Genomic DNA, 24674 nt, shown 5'->3' with positions numbered 1-24674 from the left:
CTATCGATCTGTCACTCCTACTCTCCTATCGCTCTGTCACTCCTACTCTCCTGTCACTGCTCCTCTCATATCACTCCTCCTCTCCTATCACTCCTCCTCTCCTCTCACTCTTCACTCCTACTCTCCTATTACTCTGTCACTCCACTCTTCTATCACTCTGTCACTCCACTCTCCTATCACTCCATTACTCCACTCTCCTATCACTCTTTCACTCCACTCTCCTATCACTCTGTCACTCCACTCTCATTTCACTCTGTCACTCCACCCTCCTATCATTCTGTCACTCCACTCTTTTATAATGTCTTATCACTCTGTCACTCCACTCTCCTTTCACTCCATCACTCCACTCTCCTATCACTCTGTCACTCCACTCTCCTATCACTCTGTCACTCCACTCTCCTATCACTCTGTCACTCCACTCTCCTATCACTCTGTCACTCAACACTCCTATCACTCTGTCAATCCACTCTCCTATCACTCTGTCACTCCACTCTCCTATCACTCTGTCAGTCCACTCTCCTGTCACTCTGTTACTCCAATCCCTTATCAGTCTGTCACACCACTCTCCTGTCACTCTGTCACTCCACTCTCCTATCACACTGTCCCTCCACTCTCCTATCACTCTGTCATTCCACTCTCCTATCACTCTATCACTGCTCTCTCCTGTCACTCTGTCAGTCCACTCTCCTGCCACTCTGTTACTCCACTCTCCTATCACTCTGTCATTCCACTCTACTATCACTCTCTCACTCCACTCTCCTATCACCGTGTCAATCCACTCTCCTATCAATCTGTCACTCCACTCTCCTATCAATCTGTCACTCCACTCTCCTATCAATCTGTCACTCCACTCTCCTATCAATCTGTCACTCCACTCTCCTATCAATCTGTCACTCCACTCTCCTATCACTCTGTCACTCCACTCTCCTATCAATCTGTCACTCCACTCTCCTATCACTCTGTCACTCCACTCTTTTATAATGTCGTATCACTCTGTCACTCCTACTCTCCTATCGCTCTTTCACTCCTACTCTCCTATCGCTATGTCACTTCTACTATCCTATCGCTCTGTCACTCCTACTCCCCTATCTCTCTGTCACTCCTACTCACCTATCGCTCTGTCACTCCTACTCTCCTATAGCTCTGTCACTCCACTCTACTATCAATCTCTCACTCCACTCTCCTGTCATTCCGTCATTCTACTCTCCTATCACTCTATTACTCCATTCTGTAATCACACCGCCTTTCCACTCTCTTATCACTCCGTCACTCCACTCTCCTATCATTCCTTCATTCCAGTCTCTCATCACTCTTTCACTCCTTTCTCTTATCACTCTGTTATTCCACTGTCCTATCGCACCGTCACTCCACTCTCCTCTCACTCATTCACTCCACTCTGCTCTCACTCCATCACTCCACTCACCTCTCACTCCATCACTCCACTCTCCTATCACTCTGTCACCCAACTCTCCTATCAATCTGTCACTCCACTCTCCTATCACTCTGTCACTCCTCTCTCCTATCACTCCTTCATTCCAATCTCCAATCACTCCTTCACTCCACTCTCAGATCACTCCTTCACTCCACTCTCCTATCGCTCTGTCACTCCACTCTCCTATCGCTCTGTCACTCCACTCTCCTATCGCTCTGTCACTCCACTCTCCTATCGCTCTGTCACTCCACTCTCCTATCGCTCTGTCACTCCACTCTCCTATCGCTCTGTCACTCCTACTCACCTATCGCACTATCACTCCTACTCTCCTATTGCTTTCACTCCTACTCTCCTTTCACTCATACTCTCCTATCACTCTGTCACTCCACTCTCCTATCCCTCTGTCACTCCACTTTCCTATCACTCTGTCACTCCACTTTCCTATCACTCTGTCACTCCACTCTTTTATAATGTCTTATCACTCTGTCACTCCACTCTCCGAACACTCTGTCACTCCACTCTCCTATCACTCTGTCACTCCACCCTCCTATCACTCTGTCACTCAACACTCCTATCACTCTGTCAATCCACTCTCCTATCACTCTGTCACTCCAGTCTCCTATCACTCTGTCAGTCCACTCTCCTGTCACTCTGTTACTCCACTCCCTTGTCAGTCTGTCACACCACTCTCCTGTCACTCTGTCACTCCACTCTCCTATCACACTGTCCCTCCACTCTCCTATCACTCTGTCATTCCACTCTCCTATCACTCTATCACTGCACTCTCCTGTCACTCTGTCAGTCCACTCTCCTGTCACTCTGTTACTCCACTCTCCTATCACTCTGTCATTCCACTCTCCTATCACTCTCTCACTCCACTCTCCTATCACCGTGTCAATCCACTCTCCTATCACCGTGTCAATCCACTCTCCTATCAATCTGTCACTCCACTCTCCTATCAATCTGTCACTCCACTCTCCTATCAATCTGTCACTCCACTCTCCTATCACTCTGTCACTCCACTCTTTTATAATGTCGTATCACTCTGTCACTCCTACTCTCCTATCGCTCTTTCACTCCTACTCTCCTATCGCTATGTCACTTCTACTCTCCTATCGCTCTGTCACTCCTACTCCCCTATCTCTCTGTCACTCCTACTCACCTATCGCTCTGTCACTCCTACTCTCCTATAGCTCTGTCACTCCACTCTCCTATCAATCTCTCACTCCACTCTCCTGTCATTCCGTCATTCTACTCTCCTATCACTCTATTACTCCATTCTGTAATCACACCGCCTTTCCACTCTCTTATCACTCCGTCACTCCACTCTCCTATCATTCCTTCATTCCAGTCTCTCATCACTCTTTCACTCCTTTCTCTTATCACTCTGTTATTCCACTGTCCTATCGCACCGTCACTCCACTCTCCTCTAACTCATTCACTCCACTCTGCTCTCACTCCATCACTCCACTCACCTCTCACTCTATCACTCCACTCTCCTATCACTCTGTCACCCAACTCTCCTATCAATCTGTCACTCCACTCTCCTATCACTCTGTCACTCCTCTCTCCTATCACTCCTTCATTCCAATCTCCAATCATTCCTTCACTCCACTCTCAGATCACTCCTTCACTCCACTCTCCTATCGCTCTGTCACTCCAGTCTCCTATCGCTCTGTCACTCCACTCTCCTATCGCTCTGTCACTCCACTCTCCTATCGCTCTGTCACTCCACTCTCCTATCGCTCTGTCACTCCACTCTCCTATCGCTCTGTCACTCCTACTCACCTATCGCACTATCACTCCTACTCTCCTATTGCTGTCACTCCTACTCCCCTTTCACTCATACTGTCCTATCACTCTGTCACTCCACTCTCCTATCGCTCTGTCACTCCACTCTCATATCGCTCTGTCACTCCACTCGCCTTTCGCTCTCTCACTCCACTCTCATATCGCTCTGTCACTCCACTCTCGTATCGCTTTGCCACTCCACTCTCCTATCACTCTGAAACTCCACTCTCCTATCGCTCTGAAACTCCACTCTCCTATCGCTCTGTCGATCCACTCTACTATCACTCTGTCACTCCACTCTCCTATCGCTCTGTCACACCACTCTCCAATCGCTCATTCACTCCACTCTTTTATCATGTCTTATCACTCTTTCACTCCTGCTCTCCTATCGGTCTGTCACTCCACTCTCCTATCGCTCATTCACTCCACTCTTTTATCATGTCTTATCACTCTGTCACTCCTAAACTCCAATCGCTCTGTCACTCCTACTCTCCTATCGCTCTGTCACTCCTACTCTCCTATCGCTCTGTCACTCCTACTCTCCTATCGCTCTGTCACTCTTACTCTCCTGTCACTGCTCCTCTCATATCACTCCTCCTCTCCTATCACTCTTCCTCTCCTATCACTCTTCACTCCTACTCTCCTATCACTCTGTCACTCCACTCTCCTATCACTCTGTCACACCACTCTCCTATCACTCTGTCACTCCACTGTCCTATCACTCCGTCACACCACTCTCCTATCAATCCGTCACTCCACTGTCCTATCACTCTTTCACTCCACTCTCCTATCACTCTGTCACTCCACTCTCCTATCACTCTGTCACTCCACTCTTTTATAATGTCTTATCACTCTGTCACTCCACTCTCCTATCACTCTGTCAATCCACTCTCCTTTCACTCTCTCACTCCACTCTCCTATCACTCCATCACTCCAATCTCCTATCACTCCATCACTCCAATCTCCTATCACTCCATCACTCCAATCTCCTATCACTCCATCACTCCAATCTCCTATCACTCCATCACTCCACTCTCCTCTCACTCTGTCACCCAACTCTCCTATCAATCTGTCACTCCACTCTCCTATCACTCTGTCACTCCACTCTCCTATCACTAATTCATTCCAATCTCCCATCACTCCTTCACTCCACTCTCCTCTCACTCTGTCACCCAACTCTCCTATCAATCTGTCACCCAACTCTCCTATTAATCTGTCACTCCACTCTCCTATCACACTGACACTCCACTCTCCTATCACTCCTTCATTCCAATCTCCAATCAAACCTTCACTCCACTCTCAGATCACTCCTTCACTCCACTCTCCTATCGCTCTGTCACTCCACTCTCCTATCGCTCTGTCACTCCACTCTCCTATCGCTCTGTCACTCCTACTCACCTATCGCTCTGTCACTCCTAGTCCCATATTGCTGTCACTCCTACTCTCCTTTCACTCATACTCTCCTATCACTCTGTCACTCCACTCTCCTATCGCTCTGTCACACCACTCTCCTATCGCTCATTCACTCCACTCTTTTATCATGTCTTATCACACTGTCACTCCTGCTCTCCTGTCGGTCTGTCACTCCACTCTTTTATAATGTCTTATCACTCTGTCACTCCTACTCTCCTATCGCTCTTTCACTCCTACTCTCCTATCGCTCTGTCACTCCTACTCTCCTATCGCTCTGTCACTCCTACTCTCCTATTGCTCTGTCACTCCTACTCACATTTCGCTCTGTCACTCCTATTCACCAATCGCTCAGTCATTCCTACTCACCTATCACTCTGTCAATCCTACTCTCCTATCGCTATGTCACTCCTACTCTCCTGTCACTGCTCCTCTCATATCACTCTTCCTCTCCTCTCACTCCTCCTCTCCTCTCACTCTTCACTCCTACACTCCTATTACTCTGTCACTCCACTCTCCTATCACTCTGTCACTCCACTCTTCTATCAATCTGTCACTCCACTCTTCTATCACTCTGTCACTCCACTCTTCTATCACTCTGTCACTCCACTCTTCTATCACTCTGTCACTCCACTCTTCTAACACTCTGTCACTCCACTCTCCTATCACTCCATTACTCCACTCTCCTATCACTCTTTCACTCTTATCTCCTATCACTGTGTAACTCCACTTTCCTATCACTCTGTCACTCCACTTTCCTATCACTCTGTCACTCCACTTTCCTATCACTCTGTCACTCCTCTCTTTTATAATGTCTTATCAATCTGTCACTCCAATCTACTATCACTCTGTCACTCCACTCTCCTATCACTCTGTCTCTCAACACTCCTATCACTCTGTCAATCCACTCTCCAATCACTCTGTCAATCCAGTCTCCTAAAACTCTGTCAGTCCACTCTCCTGTCACTCTGTTACTCCACTCCCTTGTCAGTCTGTCACAACACTCTCCTGTCAATCTGTCACTCCACTCTCCTATCACACTGTCCCTCCACTCTCCTATCACTCTGTCATTCCACTCTTCTATCACTCTATCACTGCACTCTCCTGTCACTCTGTCAGTCCACTCTCCTGTCACTCTGTTATTCCACTCTCCTATCACTCTGTCATTCCACTCTCCTATCACTCTCTCACTCCACTCTCCTATCACCCTGTCAATCCACTCTCCTATCAATCTGTCACTCCACTCTCCTATCAATCTGTCACTCCACTCTCCTATCACTCTGTCACTCCACTCTTTTATAATGTCTTATCACTCTGTCACTCCTACTCTCCTATCGCTCTTTCACTCCTACTCTCCTATCGCTATTTCACTTCTACTCTCCTATCGCTCTGTCACTCCTACTCCGCTATCTCTCTGTCACTCCTACTCACCTATCGCTCTGTCACTCCTACTCTCCTATAGCTCTGTCACTCCACTCTCCTATCAATCTCTCACTCCACTCTCCTGTCATTCCGTCATTCTACTCTCCTATCACTCTATTACTCCATTCTGTAATCACACCGCCTTTCCACTCTCTTATCACTCCGTCACTCCACTCTCCTATCATTCCTTCATTCCAGTCTCTCATCACTCTTTCACTCCTTTCTCATATCACTCTGTTATTCCACTGTCCTAGCGCTCCATCACTCCACTCTCCTCTCACTCATTCACTACACTCTGCTCTCACTCCATCACTCCACTCACCTCTCACTCCATCACTCCACTCTCCTATCACTCTGTCACCCAACTCTCCTATCAATCTGTCACTCCACTCTCCTATCGCTCTGTCACTCCACTCTCCTATCGCTCTGTCACTCCTACTCACCTATCGCACTGTCACTCCTACTCTCCTATTGCTGTCACTCCTACTCTCCTTTCACTCATACTCTCCTATCACTCTGTCACTCCACTCTCCTATCGCTCTGTCACTCCACTCTCATATCGCTCTGTCACTGCACTCTATTACCGCTCTGTCACTCCACTCGCCTTTCGCTCTCTCACTCCACTCTCCTATCGCTCTGAAACTCCACTCTCCTATCGCTCTGAAACTCCACTCTCCTATCGCTCTGTCGATCCACTCTACTATCACTCTGTCACTCCACTCTCCTATCGCTCTGTCACACCACTCTCCTATCGCTCATTCACTCCACTCTTTTATCATGTCTTATCACTCTTTCAGTCCTGCTCTCCTATTGGTCTGTCACTCCACTCTTTTATAATGTCTTATCACTCTGTCACTCCTACTCTCCTATCGCTCTGTCATTCCTACTCTCCAATCGCTCTGTCACTCCTACTCTCCTATCGCTCTGTCACTCCTACTCTCCTATCGCTCTGTCACTCCTACTCTCCTATCGCTCTGTCACTCCTACTCTCCTGTCACTGCTCCTCTCATATCACTCCTCCTCTCCTATCACTCCTCCTCTCCTCTCACTCCTCACTCCTTCTCTCCTATCACTCTGTCACTCCACTCTCCTATCACTCTGTCAGACCACTCGCCTATCACTCTTTCACTCCACTGTCCTATCACTCCGTCACTCCACTCTCCTATCACTCCGTCACTCCACTGTCCTATCACTCTTTCACTCCACTCTCCTATCACTCTGTCACTCCACTCTCCTATCACTCTGTCACTCCACTCTCCTATCACTCTGTCACTCCACTCTTTTATAATGTCTTATCACTCTGTCACTCCACTCTCCTATCACTCTGTCAATCCACTCTCCTATCAATCTGTCACTCCACTCTCCTATCACTCCATCACTCCAATCTCCTATCACTCCATCACTCCACTATCCTCTCACTCCATCACTCCACTCTCCTCTCACTCTGTCACCCAACTCTCCTATCAATCTGTCACTCCACTCTCCTATCACTCTGTCACTCCACTCTCCTATCACTCCTTCATTCCAATCTCCCATCACTCCTTCACTCCACTCTCCTCTCACTCCATCACTCCACTCTCCTATCACTCTGTCAAAAAACTCTCCTATCAATCTGTCACTCCACTCTCCTATCACTCCTTCATTCCAATCTCCCATCAAACCTTCACTCCACTCTCAGATCACTCCTTCACTCCACTCTCCTATCGCTCTGTCACTCCACTCTCCTATCGCTCTGTCACTCCTACTCACCTATCGCTCTGTCACTCCTAGTCTCCTATTGCTGTCACTCCTACTCTCCTTTCACTCATACTCTCCTATCACTCTGTCACTCCACTCTCCTATCGCTCTGTCACTCCACTCTCCTATTGCTCTGTCACTGCACTCTCCTACCGCTCTGTCCCTGCACTCTCTTTTCGCTCTGTCACTCCACTCTCCTGTCGCTCTGTCACTCCTACTCTCCTATCAATCTGTCACTCCACTCTCCAATCACTCTGTCACTCCACACTCCTATCACTCTGTCACTCCACTCTCCTATCACTCTGTCACTCCACTCACCTATCACTCTGTCACTCCACTCTCCTGTCACTCTGTCACTCCACTCCCCTATCACTCTGTCACTCGACTCCCCTATCACTCTGTCACTCCACTCTCCTATCACTCTGTCATTCCACTCTCCTATCAATCTGTCCCTCCACTCTCCTAGCACTCTGTCACTCCACTCTCCTATCACTCTGTCACTCCTACTCACCTATCGCACTGTCACTCCTACTCTTCTATTGCTGTCACTCCTACTCTCCTTTCACTCATACTCTCCTATCACTCTGTCACTCCACTCTCCTATCGCTCTGTCACTTCACTCTCCTATCGCTATGTCGATCCACTCTACTATCAATCTGTCACTCCACTCTCCTATCGCTCTGTCACACCACTCTCCTATCGCTCATTCACTCCACTCTTTTATCATGTCTTATCACTCTTTCAGTCCTGCTCTCCTATTGGTCTGTCACTCCCTCTCTTTTATAATGTCTTATCACTCTGTCACTCCTACTCTCCTATCGCTCTGTCATTCCTACTCTCCAATCGCTCTGTCACTCCTACTCTCCTATCGCTCTGTCACTCCTACTCTGCTATCGCTCTGTCACTCCTACTCTCCTATCGCTCTGTCACTCCTACTCTCCTGTCACTGCTCCTCTCATATCACTCCTCCTCTCCTATCACTCCTCCTCTCCTCTCACTCTTCACTCCTACTCTCCTATCACTCTGTCACTCCACTCTCCTATCACTCTGTCACACCACTCTCCTATCACTCTTTCACTCCACTGTCCTATCACTCCGTCACTCCACTCTCCTATCACTCCGTCACTCCACTTTCCTATCACTCTTTCACTCCACTCTCCTATCACTCTGTCACTCCACTCTCCTATCACTCTCTCACTCCACTCTCCTATAACTCCATCACTCCAATCTCCTATCACTCCATCACTCCACTATCCTCTCACTCCATCACTCCACTCTCCTCTCACTCTGTCACCCAACTCTCCTATCAATCTGTCACTCCACTCTCCTATCACTCCTTCATTCCAATCTCCCATCACTCCTTCACTCCACTCTCCTCTCACTCCATCACTCCACTCTCCTATCACTCTGTCAAAAAACTCTCCTATCACTCTGTCACTCCACTCTCCTATCACTCTGTCACTCCACTCTCCTATCACTCTGTCACTCCACTCTCCTATCACTCTGTCACTCCACTCTCCTATCACTCCTTCATTCCAATCTCCCATCACTCCTTCACTCCACTCTCAGATCACTCCTTCACTCCACTCTCCTATCGCTCTGTCACTCCACTCTCCTATCGCTCTGTCACTCCTACTCACCTATCGCTCTGTCACTCCTAGTCTCCTATTGTTGTCACTCCTACTCTCCTTTCACTCATACTCTCCTATCACTCTGTCACTCCACTCTCCTATCGCTCTGTCACTCCACTCTCCTATCGCTCTGTCACTGCACTCTCCTACCGCTCTGTCCCTGCACTCTCTTTTCGCTCTGTCACTCCACTCTCCTGTCGCTCTGTCACTCCTACTCTCCTATCAATCTGTCACTCCACTCTCCAATCACTCTGTCACTCCACACTCCTAAAACTCTGTCACTCCACTCTCCTATCACACTGTCACTCCACTCACCTATCACTCTGTCACTCCACTCTCCTGTCACTCTGTCACTCCACTCCCCTATCACTCTGTCACTCGACTCCCCTATCACTCTGTCACTCGACTCCCCTATCACTCTGTCACTCCACTCTCCTATCACTCTGTCATTCCACTCTCCTATCAATCTGACCCTCCACTCTCCTAGCACTCTGTCACTCCACTCTCCTATCACTCTGTCACTCCTACTCACCTATCGCACTGTCACTCCTACTCTCCTATTGCTGTCACTCCTACTCTCCTTTCACTCATACTCTCCTATCACTCTGTCACTCCACTCTCCTATCGCTCTGTCACTCCACTCTCCTATCGCTCTGTCGATCCACTCTACTATCAATCTGTCACTCCACTCTCCTATCGCTCTGTCACACCACTCTCCTATCGCTCATTCACTCCACTCTTTTATCATGTCTTATCACTCTTTCAGTCCTGCTCTCCTATTGGTCTGTCACTCCACTCTTTTATAATGTCTTATCACTCTGTCACTCCTACTCTCCTATAGCTCTGTCATTCCTACTCTCCAATCGCTCTGTCACTCCTACTCTCCTATCGCTCTGTCACTCCTACTCTCCTATCGCTCTGTCACTCCTACTCTCCTATCGCTCTGTCACTCCTACTCTCCTATCGCTCTGTCACTCCTACTCTCCTATCGCTCTGTCACTCCTACTCTCCTGTCACTCCTATTCTCATATCACTCCTCCTCTCCTATCACTCCTCCTCTCCTCTCACTCTTCACTCCTACTCTCCTATCACTCTGTCACTCCACTCTCCTATCACTCTGTCACACCACTGTCCTATCACTCCGTCACTCCACTCTCCTATCACTCCGTCACTCCACTCTACTATCACTCCGTCACTCCACTGTCCTATCACTCTTTCACTCCACTCTCCTATCACTCTGTCACTCCACTCTCCTATCACTCTGTCACTCCACTCTCCTATCACTCCATCACTCCAATCTCCTATCACTCCATCACTCCACTATCCTCTCACTCCATCACTCCACTCTCCTCTCACTCTGTCACCCAACTCTCCTATCAATCTGTCACTCCACTCACCTATCACTCTGTCACTCCACTCTCCTATCACTCCTTCATTCCAATCTCCCATCACTCCTTCACTCCACTCTCCTCTCACTCCATCACTCCACTCTCCTATCACTCTGTCAAAAAACTCTCCTATCAATCTGTCACTCCACTCTCCTATCACTCTGTCACTCCACTCTCCTATCACTCCTTCATTCCAATCTCCCATCAAACCTTCACTCCACTCTCAGATCACTCCTTCACTCCACTCTCCTATCGCTCTGTCACTCCACTCTCCTATCGCTCTGTCACTCCTACTCACCTATCGCTCTGTCACCCTTAGTCTCCTATTGCTGTCACTCCTACTCTCCTTTCACTCATACTCTCCTATCACTCTGTCACTCCACTCTCCTATCGCTCTGTCACTCCACTCTCCTATTGCTCTGTCACTGCACTCTCCTACCGCTCTGTCCCTGCACTCTCTTTTCGCTCTGTCACTCCACTCTCCTGTCGCTCTGTCACTCCTACTCTCCTATCAATCTGTCACTCCACTCTCCAATCACTCTGTCACTCCACTCACCTATCACTCTGTCACTCCACTCTCCTGTCACTCTGTCACTCCACTCTCCTGTCACTCTGTCACTCCACTCCCCTATCACTCTGTCACTCCACTCTCCTATCACTCTGTCATTCCACTCTCCTATCAATCTGTCCCTCCACTCTCCTAGCACTCTGTCAATCCACTCTCCTATCACTCTGTACTCCACTCTCCTATCACTCTGTACTCCACTCTCCTATCACTCTGTCACTCCACTCTTTTATCATGTCTAATCACTCTATCACTCCTACTCTACTATCGCTCCTTCACTCCTGCTCTCCTATCACTCTATTACTCCACTCTGTAATCCCTCCGCCTTTCCACTCTCTTATCACTGCGTCAGTGCACTCTCCTATCATTCCTTAATTCCACTCTCTCATCACTCTTTCACTCCTTTCTATTCTCACTCAAATATTCCAATGTCCTATCGCTCGGTCACCCCACTCTCCTCTCACTCCGTCACTCTACTCTCCTCTCACTCCATTACTCCACTCTCCTCTCACTCCGTCACTCCACTCTCCTCTCACTCTTTCACTCCACTCTCCTATCACTCTGTCAATCCACTCTCCTATCACTCAATCACTCCACTCTATCACTCCGTCACTCCACTCTCCTATCACTCCGTCACTCCACTCTCCTATCACTCGTTCATTCCACCCTCCTATCACTCTCTCACTCCACTCTCCTATCACTCTCTCACTCCACTCTCCTCTAACTCTCTCACTCCACTCTCCTCTCACACTGTCACTCCACTCCCCTTTCACTCTGTCACTCCACTCTCCTCTCACTCTGTCACTCCACTCTCCTATCGCTCTGTCACTCCTACTCACTTATCTCTCTGTCACTCCTACTCACTTATCTCTCTGTCACTCCTACTCAGCTATCGCTCTGTCACTCCTACTCAGCTATCGCTCTGTCACTCCTACTCACCTATTGCTCTGTCACACCTCCTCTCCAATCACACTGTCACTCCTACTCTCCTTTCACTCTGTCACTCCACTCTCCTATCACTCTGTCATTCCACTCTCCTATCACTCAGTCACTCCACTCTCCTATCAGTCTGTCACTCCACTCTCCTATCACTCGGTCATTCCTCTCTTTTATAATGTCTTATCTCTCTGTCACTCCTACTCAACTATAGCTCTGTCACTCCACTCTCCTATCACTCTGTCACTCCACACTCATATCACTCTGTCATTCCAATCTCCTATCACTCTATCACTGCACTCTCCTGTCACTCTGTCAGTCCACTCTCCTGTCACTCAGTTACTCCACTCTCCTATCACTCTGTCATTCCACTCTCCTATCACTCTGTCACTCCACTCTCTATCACTCTGTCAATCCACTCTCCTATCAATCTGTCACTCCACTCTTCTATCAATCTGTCACTCCACACTCCTATCACTCCTTCATTCTAATCTCCCATCACTCCTTCCCTCCACTCTCAGATCACTCCTTCACTCCAGTCTCCTATCACTCTGTCACTCCATTCTCCTATCGCTCTGTCACGCCTACTCACCTATCGCTCTGTCACGCCTACTCTCCTATTGCTGTCACTCCTACTCTCCTTTCACTCATACTCTCGTATCACTCTGTCACTCCACTCTCCTATCACTCTGTCACTCCACTCTGCTATCACTCTGGCATTCCACTCTCCTATCGCTCTGTCACTCCACTCTCCTTTCGCTCTGTCACTCCACTCTCCTATCGCTCTGTCACTCCACTCTCCTATCGCTTTGTCACTCCACTCTCCTATCGCTCTGAAACTACACTCTCCTATCGCTCTGTCACTACACTCTACTATCACTCTGTCACTCCACTCCCCTATCGCTCTGTCACACCACTCTCCTATCGCTCATTCACTCCACTCTTTTATCATGTCTTATCACTCTTTCCCTCCTGCTCTCCTATCGGTCTGTCACTCCACTCTTTTATAATGTCTTATCACTCTGTCACTCCTACTCTCCTATCGCTCTGTCACTCCTACTCACCTATCGCTCTGTCACTCCTACTCTCCTATCGCTCTGTCACTCCTACTCAGCTATCGCTCTGTCACTCCTACTCACCTATTGCTCTGTCACACATCCTCTCCAATCACACTGTCACTCCTACTCTCCTTTCACTCTGTCACTCCACTCTCCTATCACTCTGTCATTCCACTCTCGTATCACTCTGTCACTCCACTCTCATATCAGACTGTCACTCCACTCTCCTATCACTCGGTCATTCCTCTCTTTTATAATGTCTTATCTCTCTGTCACTCCTACTCAACTATAGCTCTGTCACTCCACTCTCCTATCACTCTGTCACTCCACACTCATATCACTCTGTCATTCCAATCTCCTATCACTCTATCACTGCACTCTCCTGTCACTCTGTCAGTCCACTCTCCTGTCACTCAGTTACTCCACTCTCCTATCACTCTGTCATTCCACTCTCCTATCACTCTGTCACTCCACTCTCTATCACTCTGTCAATCCACTCTCCTATCAATCTGTCACTCCACTCTTCTATCAATCTGTCACTCCACACTCCTATCACTCCTTCATTCTAAACTCCCATCACTCCTTCCCTCCACTCTCAGATCACTCCTTCACTCCAGTCTCCTATCACTCTGTCACTCCATTCTCCTATCGCTCTGTCACTCCTACTCACCTATCGCTCTGTCACGCCTACTCTCCTATTGCTGTCACTCCTACTCTCCTTTCACTCATACTCTCCTATCACTCTGTCACTCCACTCTCCTATCACTCTGTCACTCCACTCTCCTATCACTCTGTCACTCCACTCTGCTATCACTCTGGCATTCCACTCTCCTATCGCTCTGTCACTCCACTCTCCTTTCGCTCTGTCACTCCACTCTCCTATCGCTCTGTCACTCCACTCTCCTATCGCTTTGTCACTCCACTCTCCTATCGCTCTGAAACTACACTCTCCTATCGCTCTGTCACTACACTCTACTATCACTCTGTCACTCCACTCCCCTATCGCTCTGTCACACCACTCTCCTATCGCTCATTCACTCCACTCTTTTATCATGTCTTATCACTCTTTCCCTCCTGCTCTCCTATCGGTCTGTCACTCCACTCTTTTATAATGTCTTATCACTCTGTCACTCCTACTCTCCTATCGCTCTGTCACTCCTACTCTCCTATCGCTCTGTCACTCCTACTCTCCTATCGCTCTGTCACTCCTACTTACCTATCGCTCTGTCACTACTATTCACCAATCGCTCTGTCACTCCTACTCACCTATCGCTCTGTCACTCCTACTCTCCTATCGCTCTGTCACTCCTACTGTCCTGTCACTGCTCCTCTCATATCACTCCTCCTCTCCTGTCACTCCTCCTCTCCTCTCACTCTTCACTCCTACTCTCCTATCACTCTGTCACTCCACTCTCCTATCACTCTGTCACTCCACTCTCCTATCAATCTGTCACTCCACTCTTCTATCAATCTGTCACTCCAGACTCCTATCACTCCTTCATTCTAATCTCCCATCACTCCTTCCCTCCAGTCTCCTATCACTCCTTCACTCCAGTCTCCTATCACTCTGTCACTCCATTCTCCTATCGCTCTGTCACTCCTACTCACCTATCGCTCTGTCACGCCTACTCTCCTATTGCTGTCACTCCTACTCTCCTTTCACTCATACTTTCCTATCACTCTGTCACTCCACTCTCCTATCACTCTGTCACTCCACTCTCCTATCACTCTGTCACTCCACTCTCCTATCACTCTGGCATTCCACTCTCCTATCGCTCTGTCACTCCACTCTCCTTTCGCTCTGTCACTCCACTCTCCTATCGCTCTGTCACTCCACTCTCCTATCGCTCTGTCACTCCACTCTCCTATCGCTTTGTCACTCCACTCTCCTATCGCTCTGAAACTACACTCTCCTATCGCTCTGTCACTACACTCTACTATCACTCTGTCACTCCACCCCCCTATCGCTCTGTCACACCACTCTCCTATCGCTCATTCACTCCACTCTTTTATCATGTCTTATCACTCTTTCCCTCCTGCTCTCCTATCGGTCTGTCACTCCACTCTTTTATAATGTCTTATCACTCTGTCACTCCTACTCTCCTATCGCTCTGTCACTCCTACTTTCCTATCGCTCTGTCACTCCTACTCTCCTATCGCTCTGTCACTCCTACTCACCTATCGCTCTGTCACTCCTACTCTCCTATCGCTCTGTCACTCCTACTCAGCTATCGCTCTGTCACTCCTACTCACCTATTGCTCTGTCACACATCCTCTCCAATCACACTGTCACTCCTACTCTCCTTTCACTCTGTCACTCCACTCTCCTATCACTCTGTCATTCCACTCTCCTATCACTCTGTCACTCCACTCTCCTATCAGACTGTCACTCCACTCTCCTATCACTCGGTCATTCCTCTCTTTTATAATGTCTTATCTCTCTGTCACTCCTACTCAACTATAGCTCTGTCACTCCACTCTCCTATCACTCTGTCACTCCACACTCATATCACTCTGTCATTCCAATCTCCTATCACTCTATCACTGCACTCTCCTGTCACTCTGTCAGTCCACTCTCCTGTCACTCAGTTACTCCACTCTCCTATCACTCTGTCATTCCACTCTCCTATCACTCTGTCACTCCACTCTCTATCACTCTGTCAATCCACTCTCCTATCAATCTGTCACTCCACTCTTCTATCAATCTGTCACTCCACACTCCTATCACTCCTTCATTCTAATCTCCCATCACTCCTTCCCTCCACTCTCAGATCACTCCTTCACTCCAGTCTCCTATCACTCTGTCACTCCATTCTCCTATCGCTCTGTCACTCCTACTCACCTATCGCTCTGTCACGCCTACTCTCCTATTGCTGTCACTCCTACTCTCCTTTCACTCATACTCTCCTATCATTCTGTCACTCCACTCTCCTATCACTCTGTCACTCCACTCTGCTATCACTCTGGCATTCCACTCTCCTATCGCTCTGTCACTCCACTCTCCTTTCGCTCTGTCACTCCACTCTCCTATCGCTCTGTCACTCCACTCTCCTATCGCTTTGTCACTCCACTCTCCTATCGCTCTGAAACTACACTCTCCTATCGCTCTGTCACTACACTCTACTATCACTCTGTCACTCCACTCCCCTATCGCTCTGTCACACCACTCTCCTATCGCTCATTCACTCCACTCTTTTATCATGTCTTATCACTCTATCCCTCCTGCTCTCCTATCGGTCTGTCACTCCACTCTTTTATAATGTCTTATCACTCTGTCACTCCTACTCTCCTATCGCTCTGTCACTCCTACTCACCTATCGCTCTGTCACTCCTACTCTCCTATCGCTCTGTCACTCCTACTCAGCTATCGCTCTGTCACTCCTACTCACCTATTGCTCTGTCACACATCCTCTCCAATCACACTGTCACTCCTACTCTCCTTTCACTCTGTCACTCCACTCTCCTATCACTCTGTCATTCCACTCTCCTATCACTCTGTCACTCCACTCTCCTATCAGACTGTCACTCCACTCTCCTATCACTCGGTCATTCCTCTCTTTTATAATGTCTTATCTCTCTGTCACTCCTACTCAACTATAGCTCTGTCACTCCACTCTCCTATCACTCTGTCACTCCACACTCATATCACTCTGTCATTCCAATCTCCTATCACTCTATCACTGCACTCTCCTGTCACTCTGTCAGTCCACTCTCCTGTCACTCAGTTACTCCACTCTCCTATCACTCTGTCATTCCACTCTCCTATCACTCTGTCACTCCACTCTCTATCACTCTGTCAATCCACTCTCCTATCAATCTGTCACTCCACACTCCTATCACTCCTTCATTCTAATCTCCCATCACTCCTTCCCTCCACTCTCAGATCACTCCTTCACTCCAGTCTCCTATCACTCTGTCACTCCATTCTCCTATCGCTCTGTCACTCCTACTCACCTATCGCTCTGTCACGCCTACTCTCCTATTGCTGTCACTCCTACTCTCCTTTCACTCATACTCTCCTATCACTCTCCTATCACTCTGTCACTCCACTCTGCTATCACTCTGTCACTCCACTCTGCTATCACTCTGGCATTCCACTCTCCTATCGCTCTGTCACTCCACTCTCCTTTCGCTCTGTCACTCCACTCTCCTATCGCTCTGTCACTCCACTCTCCTATCGCTTTGTCACTCCACTCTCCTATCGCTCTGAAACTACACTCTCCTATCGCTCTGTCACTACACTCTACTATCACTCTGTCACTCCACTCCCCTATCGCTCTGTCACACCACTCTCCTATCGCTCATTCACTCCACTCTTTTATCATGTCTTATCACTCTTTCCCTCCTGCTCTCCTATCGGTCTGTCACTCCACTCTTTTATAATGTCTTATCACTCTGTCACTCCTACTCTCCTATCGCTCTGTCACTCCTACTCTCCTATCGCTCTGTCACTCCTACTCTCCTATCGCTCTGTCACTCCTACTTACCTATCGCTCTGTCACTACTATTCACCAATCGCTCTGTCACTCCTACTCACCTATCGCTCTGTCACTCCTACTCTCCTATCGCTCTGTCACTCCTACTGTCCTGTCACTGCTCCTCTCATATCACTCCTCCTCTCCTGTCACTCCTCCTCTCCTCTCACTCTTCACTCCTACTCTCCTATCACTCTGTCACTCCACTCTCCTATCACTCTGTCACTCCACTCTTCTATCACTCTGTCACTCCACTCCTCTATCACTCTGTCACTCCACTCTCCTATCTCTCGGTCACTGAACTCTTCTATCACTCTGTCACTCCACTCTCCTATCATTCCGTCACTCCACTTTCCTATCACTCCGTCACTCCACTGTCCTATCACTCTTTCACTCCACTCGCCTATCACTATGTCACTCCACTCTCCTATCACTCTGTCACTCCACTCTCGTATCACTCTGTCACTCCACTCTTTTATAATGTCTTATCACTCTGTCACTCCACTCTCCGATCACTCTGTCACTCCACTCTCCTATCACTCTGTCACTCCACACTCCTATCACTCTGTCAATCCACTCTCCTATCACTCTGTCACTCCAGTCTCCTATCACTCTGTCAGTCCACTCTCCTGTCACTCTGTTACTCCACTCCCTTGTCAGTCTGTCACACCACTCTCCTGTCACTCTGTCACTCCACTCTCCTATCACTCTCTCCCTCCACTCTCCTATCACTCTGTCATTCCACTCTCCTATCACTCTGTCAGTCCACTCGCCTGTCACTCTGTCAGTCCACTCGCCTGTCATTCTGTTACTCCACTCTCCTATCACTGTGTCATTCCACTCTCCTATCAGTCTGTCACTCGACTCTCCTATCACTCTGTCACTCGACTCTCCTATCACTCTGTCACTCCACTCTCCTATCAATCTGTCTCTCCACTCTCCTATCAATCTGTCACTCCACTCTCCTATCACTCTGTCACTCCACTCTTTTATCATGTCTAATCACTCTGTCACTCCTACTCTCCTATCGCTCCTTCACTCCTGCTCTCCTATCACTCTATTACTCCACTCTGTAATCCCTCCGCCTTTCCACTCTCCTATCACTCTGTCACTCCACTCTCCTATCGCTCTGTCACTCCACTCTCCTATCGCTCTGTCACTGCCCTCTCCTACCGCTCTTTCACTCCACTCTCCTATAGCTCTATCACTCCTACTCTCCTTTCACTCTGTCACTCCACTCTCCAATCACTCTGTCACTCCACACTCCAATCTCTTCGTCACTCCACTCTCCTATCAATCTGTCACTGCACAACCTATCACTCTGTCACTCCACTCTCCTATCACTCTGTCACTCCACTCCCCTATCACTCTGTCTCTCCACTCTCCTATCACTCTGTCCCTCCACTCTCCTATCAGCTGTCCCTCCACTCTCCAATCACTCTGTCACTCCACTCTCCTATCACTCTGTACTCCACTCTCCTATAACAATGTCACTCCAATCTTTTATCATGTCTTATCGCTCTATCACTCCTACTCTCCTATCGCTCTTTCACTCCTACTCTCCTATCACTCTATTACTCCACTCTGTAATCCCTCCGCCTTTCCACTCTCTTATCACTCCGTCACTGCACTCTCCTATCATTCCTTCATTCTACTCTCTCATCACTCTTTCACTGCTTTCTATTCTCACTAAGTAATTCCAATGTCCTATCTCTCAGTCACTCCACTCTCCTCTCACTCCGTCACTCTACTCTCCTATAACTCTTTCACTCCACTCTCCTATCACTCTGTCACTCCACTGTCCTATCACTCTGTCACTCCACTCTCCTATCACTCTGTCACTGCACTCTCCTATCACTAAGTCACTCCACTCTCCGATCACTCTGTCACTCCACTCTCCTATCACTCCGTCTCTCCACTCTCCTATCACTCGTTCACTCCACTCTATCACTCTCTCACTCCACTCTCCACTCACTCTGTCACTCCACTCTCCACTCACTCTGTCACTCCACTCCCCTCTCATTCTGTCACTCCACTCCCCTCTCATTCTGTCACTCCACTCTCCTCTCACTCTGTCACTCCAACCTCCTATCACTCTGTACTCCACTCTCCTATAACAATGTCACTCCAATCTTTTATCATGTCTTATCGCTCTATCACTCCTACTCTCCTATCGCTCTTTCACTCCTACTCTCCTATCACTCTATTACTCCACTCTGTAATCTCTCCGCCTTTCCACCCTCTTATCTCTCTGTCACTGCACTCTCCTACCGCTCTGTCCCTCCACTCTCTTTTCGCTCTGTCACTCCACTCTCCTGTCGCTCTGTAAATCCTACTCTCCTATCAATCTGTCACTCCACTCTCCAATCACTCTGTCACTTCACACTCCTATCACTCTGTCACTCCACTCTCCTATCACTCTGTCACTCCACTCACCTATCACTCTGTCACTCCACTCTCCTGTCACTCTGTCACTCCACTCCCCTATCACTCTGTCACTCGAATCCCCTATCACTCTGTCACTCCACTCTCCTATCACTCTGTCATTCCACTCTCCTATCACTGTCATTCCACTCTCCTATCAATCTGTCACTCCACTCTCCTATCACTCTGTCACTCCAATCTCCTATCAATCTGTACTCCACTCTCCTATCACTCTGTCACTCCACTCTTTTATCATGTCTAATCACTCTGTCACTCCTACTCTCCTATCGCTCCTTCACTCCTGCTCTCCTATCACTCTATTACTCCACTCTGTAATCCCTCTGCCTTTCCACTCTCTTATCACTCCGTCAGTGCACTCTCCTATAATTCCTTCATTCCACTCTCTCATCACTCTTTCACTACTTTCTATTCTCACTCAGTTATTCCAATGTCCTCTCGCTCCTTCACTCCACTCTCCTCTCACTCCGTCACTCTACTCTCCGCTCACTCCATTACTCCACTCTCCTCTCACTCCGTCACTCCACTCTCCTCTCACTCTTTCACTCCACTTTCCTATCACTCTGTCACTCCACTCTCCTATTACTCTGTCAATCCACTCTCCTATCACTCATTCACTCCACTCTCCTATCACTCCATCACTCCACTCTCCTATCACTCTGTCACTCCACTCTCCTATCACTTGTTCACTCCACTCTCCTATCACTCTCTCACTCCACTCTCCTATCACTCTCTCACTCCACTCTTCTCTCACTCTCTCACTCCACTCCCCTCTCACACTGTCACTCCACTCCCCTTTCACTCTGTCACTCCACTCTCCTCTCACTCTGTCACTCCACTCTCCTATCGCTCTGTCACTCCTACTCACCTATCTCTCTGTCACTCCTACTCAGCTATCGCTCTGTCACTCCTACTCAGCTATCGCTCTGTCACTCCTACTCACCTATTGCTCTGTCACACCTCCTCCCCTATCACACTGTCACTCCTACTCTCCTTTCACTATGTCACTCCACTCTCCTATCACTCCGTCACTCCACTCTCCTATCACTCGTTCACTCCACTCTCCTATCACTCTCTCACTCCACTCTCCTATCACTCTCTCACTCCACTCTCCTCTCACACTGTCACTCCACTCCCCTTTCACTCTGTCACTCCACTCACCTCTCACTCTGTCACTCCACTCGCCTATCGCTCTGTCACTCCTACTCACCTATCTCTCTGTCACTCCTACTCAGCTATCGCTCTGTCACACCTCCTCTCCTATCACACTGTCACTCCTACTCTCCCTTCACTCTGTCACTCCACTCTCCTATCACTCTGTCATTCCACTCTCCTATCACTCTGTCACTCCACTCTCCTATCAGTCTGTCAAACCAATCTCCTATCACTCGGTCACTCCTCTCTTTTATAATGTCTTATCACTATGTCACTCCTACTCAACTATAGCTCTGTCACTCCACTCTCCTATCACTCTGTCACTCCACACTCATATCACTCTGTCATTCCACTCTCCTATCACTCTATCACTGCACTCTCCATTCACTCTGTCAGTCCACTCTCCTGTCACTCTGTTACTCCACTCTCCTATCACTCTGTCATTCCACTCTCCTATCACTCTGTCACTCCACTCTCTATCACTCTGTCAATCCACTCTCCTATCAATCTGTCACTCCACTGTCCTATCAATCTGTCACTCCACTCTCCTATCAATCTGTCACTCCACTCTTCTATCAATCTGTCACTCCACTCTTCTATCAATCTGTCACTCCACACTCCTATCACACCTTCATTCTAATCTCCCATCACTCCTTCAATCCACTCTCAGATCGCTCCTTCACTCCAGTCTCTTATCACTCTGTCACTCCATTCTCCTATCGCTCTGTCACTCCTACTCACCTATCGCTCTGTCACTCCTACTCTCCTATTGCTGTCACTCCTACACTCCTTTCACGCATACTCTCCTATCACTCTGTCACTCCACTCTCCTATCACTCTGTCACTCCTCCCTCCTATCACTCTGTCACTCCACTCTCCTATCACTCTGTCACTCCACTCTCCTATCACTCTGTCACTCCACTCTCCTATCGCTCTGTCACTCCACTCTCCTATCGCACTCTCACTCCACTCTCCCCTCGCTCTGTCACTCCACTCCCCTTTCACTCTGTCACTCCACTCTCCTCTCACTCTGTCACTCCACTCTCCTATCGCTCTGTCACTCCTACTCACCTATCTCTCTGTCACTCCTACTCAGCTATCGCTCTGTCACTCCTACTCAGCTATCGCTCTGTCACTCCTACTCACCTATTGCTCTGTCACACCTCCTCCCCTATCACACTGTCACTCCTACTCTCCTTTCACTATGTCACTCCACTCTCTTTATCACTCCATCACTCCACTCTCCTATCACTCGTTCACTCCACTCTCCTATCACTCTCTCACTCCACTCTCCTATCACTCTCTCACTCCACTCTCCTCTCACACTGTCACTCCACTCCCCTTTCACTCTGTCACTCCACTCTCCTCTCACTCTGTCACTCCACTCGCCTATCGCTCTGTCACTCCTACTCAACTATCTCTCTGTCACTCCTACTCAGCTATCGCTCTGTCACACCTCCTCTCCTATCACACTGTCACTCCTACTCTCCCTTCACTCTGTCACTCCACTCTCCTATCACTCTGTCATTCCACTCTCCTATCACTCTGTCACTCCACTCTCCTATCAGTCTGTCAAACCAATCTCCTATCACTCGGTCACTCCTCTCTTTTATAATGTCTTATCACTATGTCACTCCTACTCAACTATAGCTCTGTCACTCCACTCTCCTATCACTCTGTCACTCCACACTCATATCACTCTGTCATTCCACTCTCCTATCACTCTATCACTGCACTCTCCAGTCACTCTGTCAGTCCACTCTCCTGTCACTCTGTTACTCCACTCTCCTATCACTCTGTCACTCCACTCACCTATCACTCTGTCACTCCACTCTCCTGTCACTCTGTCACTCCACTCCCCTATCACTCTGTCACTCGAATCCCCTATCACTCTGTCATTCCACTCTCCTATCACTCTGTCACTCCTCTCTCCTATCACTCTGTCATTCCACTCTCCTATCAATCTGTCACTCCACTCTCCTATCACTCTGTCACTCCACTCTCCTATCACTCTGTACTCCACTCTCCTATCACTCTGTCACTCCACTCTTTTATCATGTCTAATCACACTGTCACTCCTACTCTCCTATCGCTCCTTCACTCCTGCTCTCCTATCACTCTATTACTCCACTCTGTAATCCCTCTGCCTTTCCACTCTCCTATCACTCCGTCAGTGCACTCTCCTATAATTCCTTCATTCCACTCTCTCATCACTCTTTCACTACTTTCTATTCTCACTCAGTTATTCCAATGTCCTCTCGCTCCTTCACTCCACTCTCCTCTCACTCCGTCACTCTACTCTCCGCTCACTCCATTACTCCACTCTCCTCTCACTCCGTCACTCCACTCTCCTCTCACTCTTTCACTCCACTTTCCTATCACTCTGTCACTCCACTCTCCTATTACTCTGTCAATCCACTCTCCTATCACTCATTCACTCCACTCTCCTATCACTCCATCACTCCACTCTCCTATCACTCCGTCACTCCACTCTCCTATCACTTGTTCACTCCACTCTCCTATCACTCTCTCACTCCACTCTCCTATCACTCTCTCACTCCACTCTTCTCTCACTCTCTCACTCCACTCTCCTCTCACACTGTCACTCCACTCCCCTTTCACTCTGTCACTCCACTCTCCTCTTACTCTGTCACTCCACTCTCCTATCGCTCTGTCACTCCTACTCACCTATCTCTCTGTCACTCCTACTCAGCTATCGCTCTGTCACTCCTACTCAGCTATCGCTCTGTCACTCCTACTCACCTATTGCTCTGTCACACCTCCTCCGCTATCACACTGTCACTCCTACTCTCCTTTCACTATGTCACTCCACTCTCCTATCACTCCGTCACTCCACTCTCCTATCACTCGTTCACTCCACTCTCCTATCACTCTCTCACTCCACTCTCCTATCACTCTCTCACTCCACTCTCCTCTCACACTGTCACTCCACTCCCCTTTCACTCTGTCACTCCACTCACCTCTCACTCTGTCACTCCACTCGCCTATCGCTCTGTCACTCCTACTCACCTATCTCTCTGTCACTCCTACTCAGCTATCGCTCTGTCACACCTCCTCTCCTATCACACTGTCACTCCTACTCTCCCTTCACTCTGTCACTCCACTCTCCTATCACTCTGTCATTCCACTCTCCTATCACTCTGTCACTCCACTCTCCTATCAGTCTGTCAAACCAATCTCCTATCACTCGGTCACTCCTCTCTTTTATAAT

The sequence above is a fragment of the Carcharodon carcharias genome, chromosome 15 (genome assembly GCF_017639515.1).
Source record: "Carcharodon carcharias isolate sCarCar2 chromosome 15, sCarCar2.pri, whole genome shotgun sequence".
Classification (NCBI taxonomy): Eukaryota; Metazoa; Chordata; class Chondrichthyes; order Lamniformes; family Lamnidae; genus Carcharodon; species Carcharodon carcharias.
Note: the sequence above shows the minus strand (reverse complement) of the source record.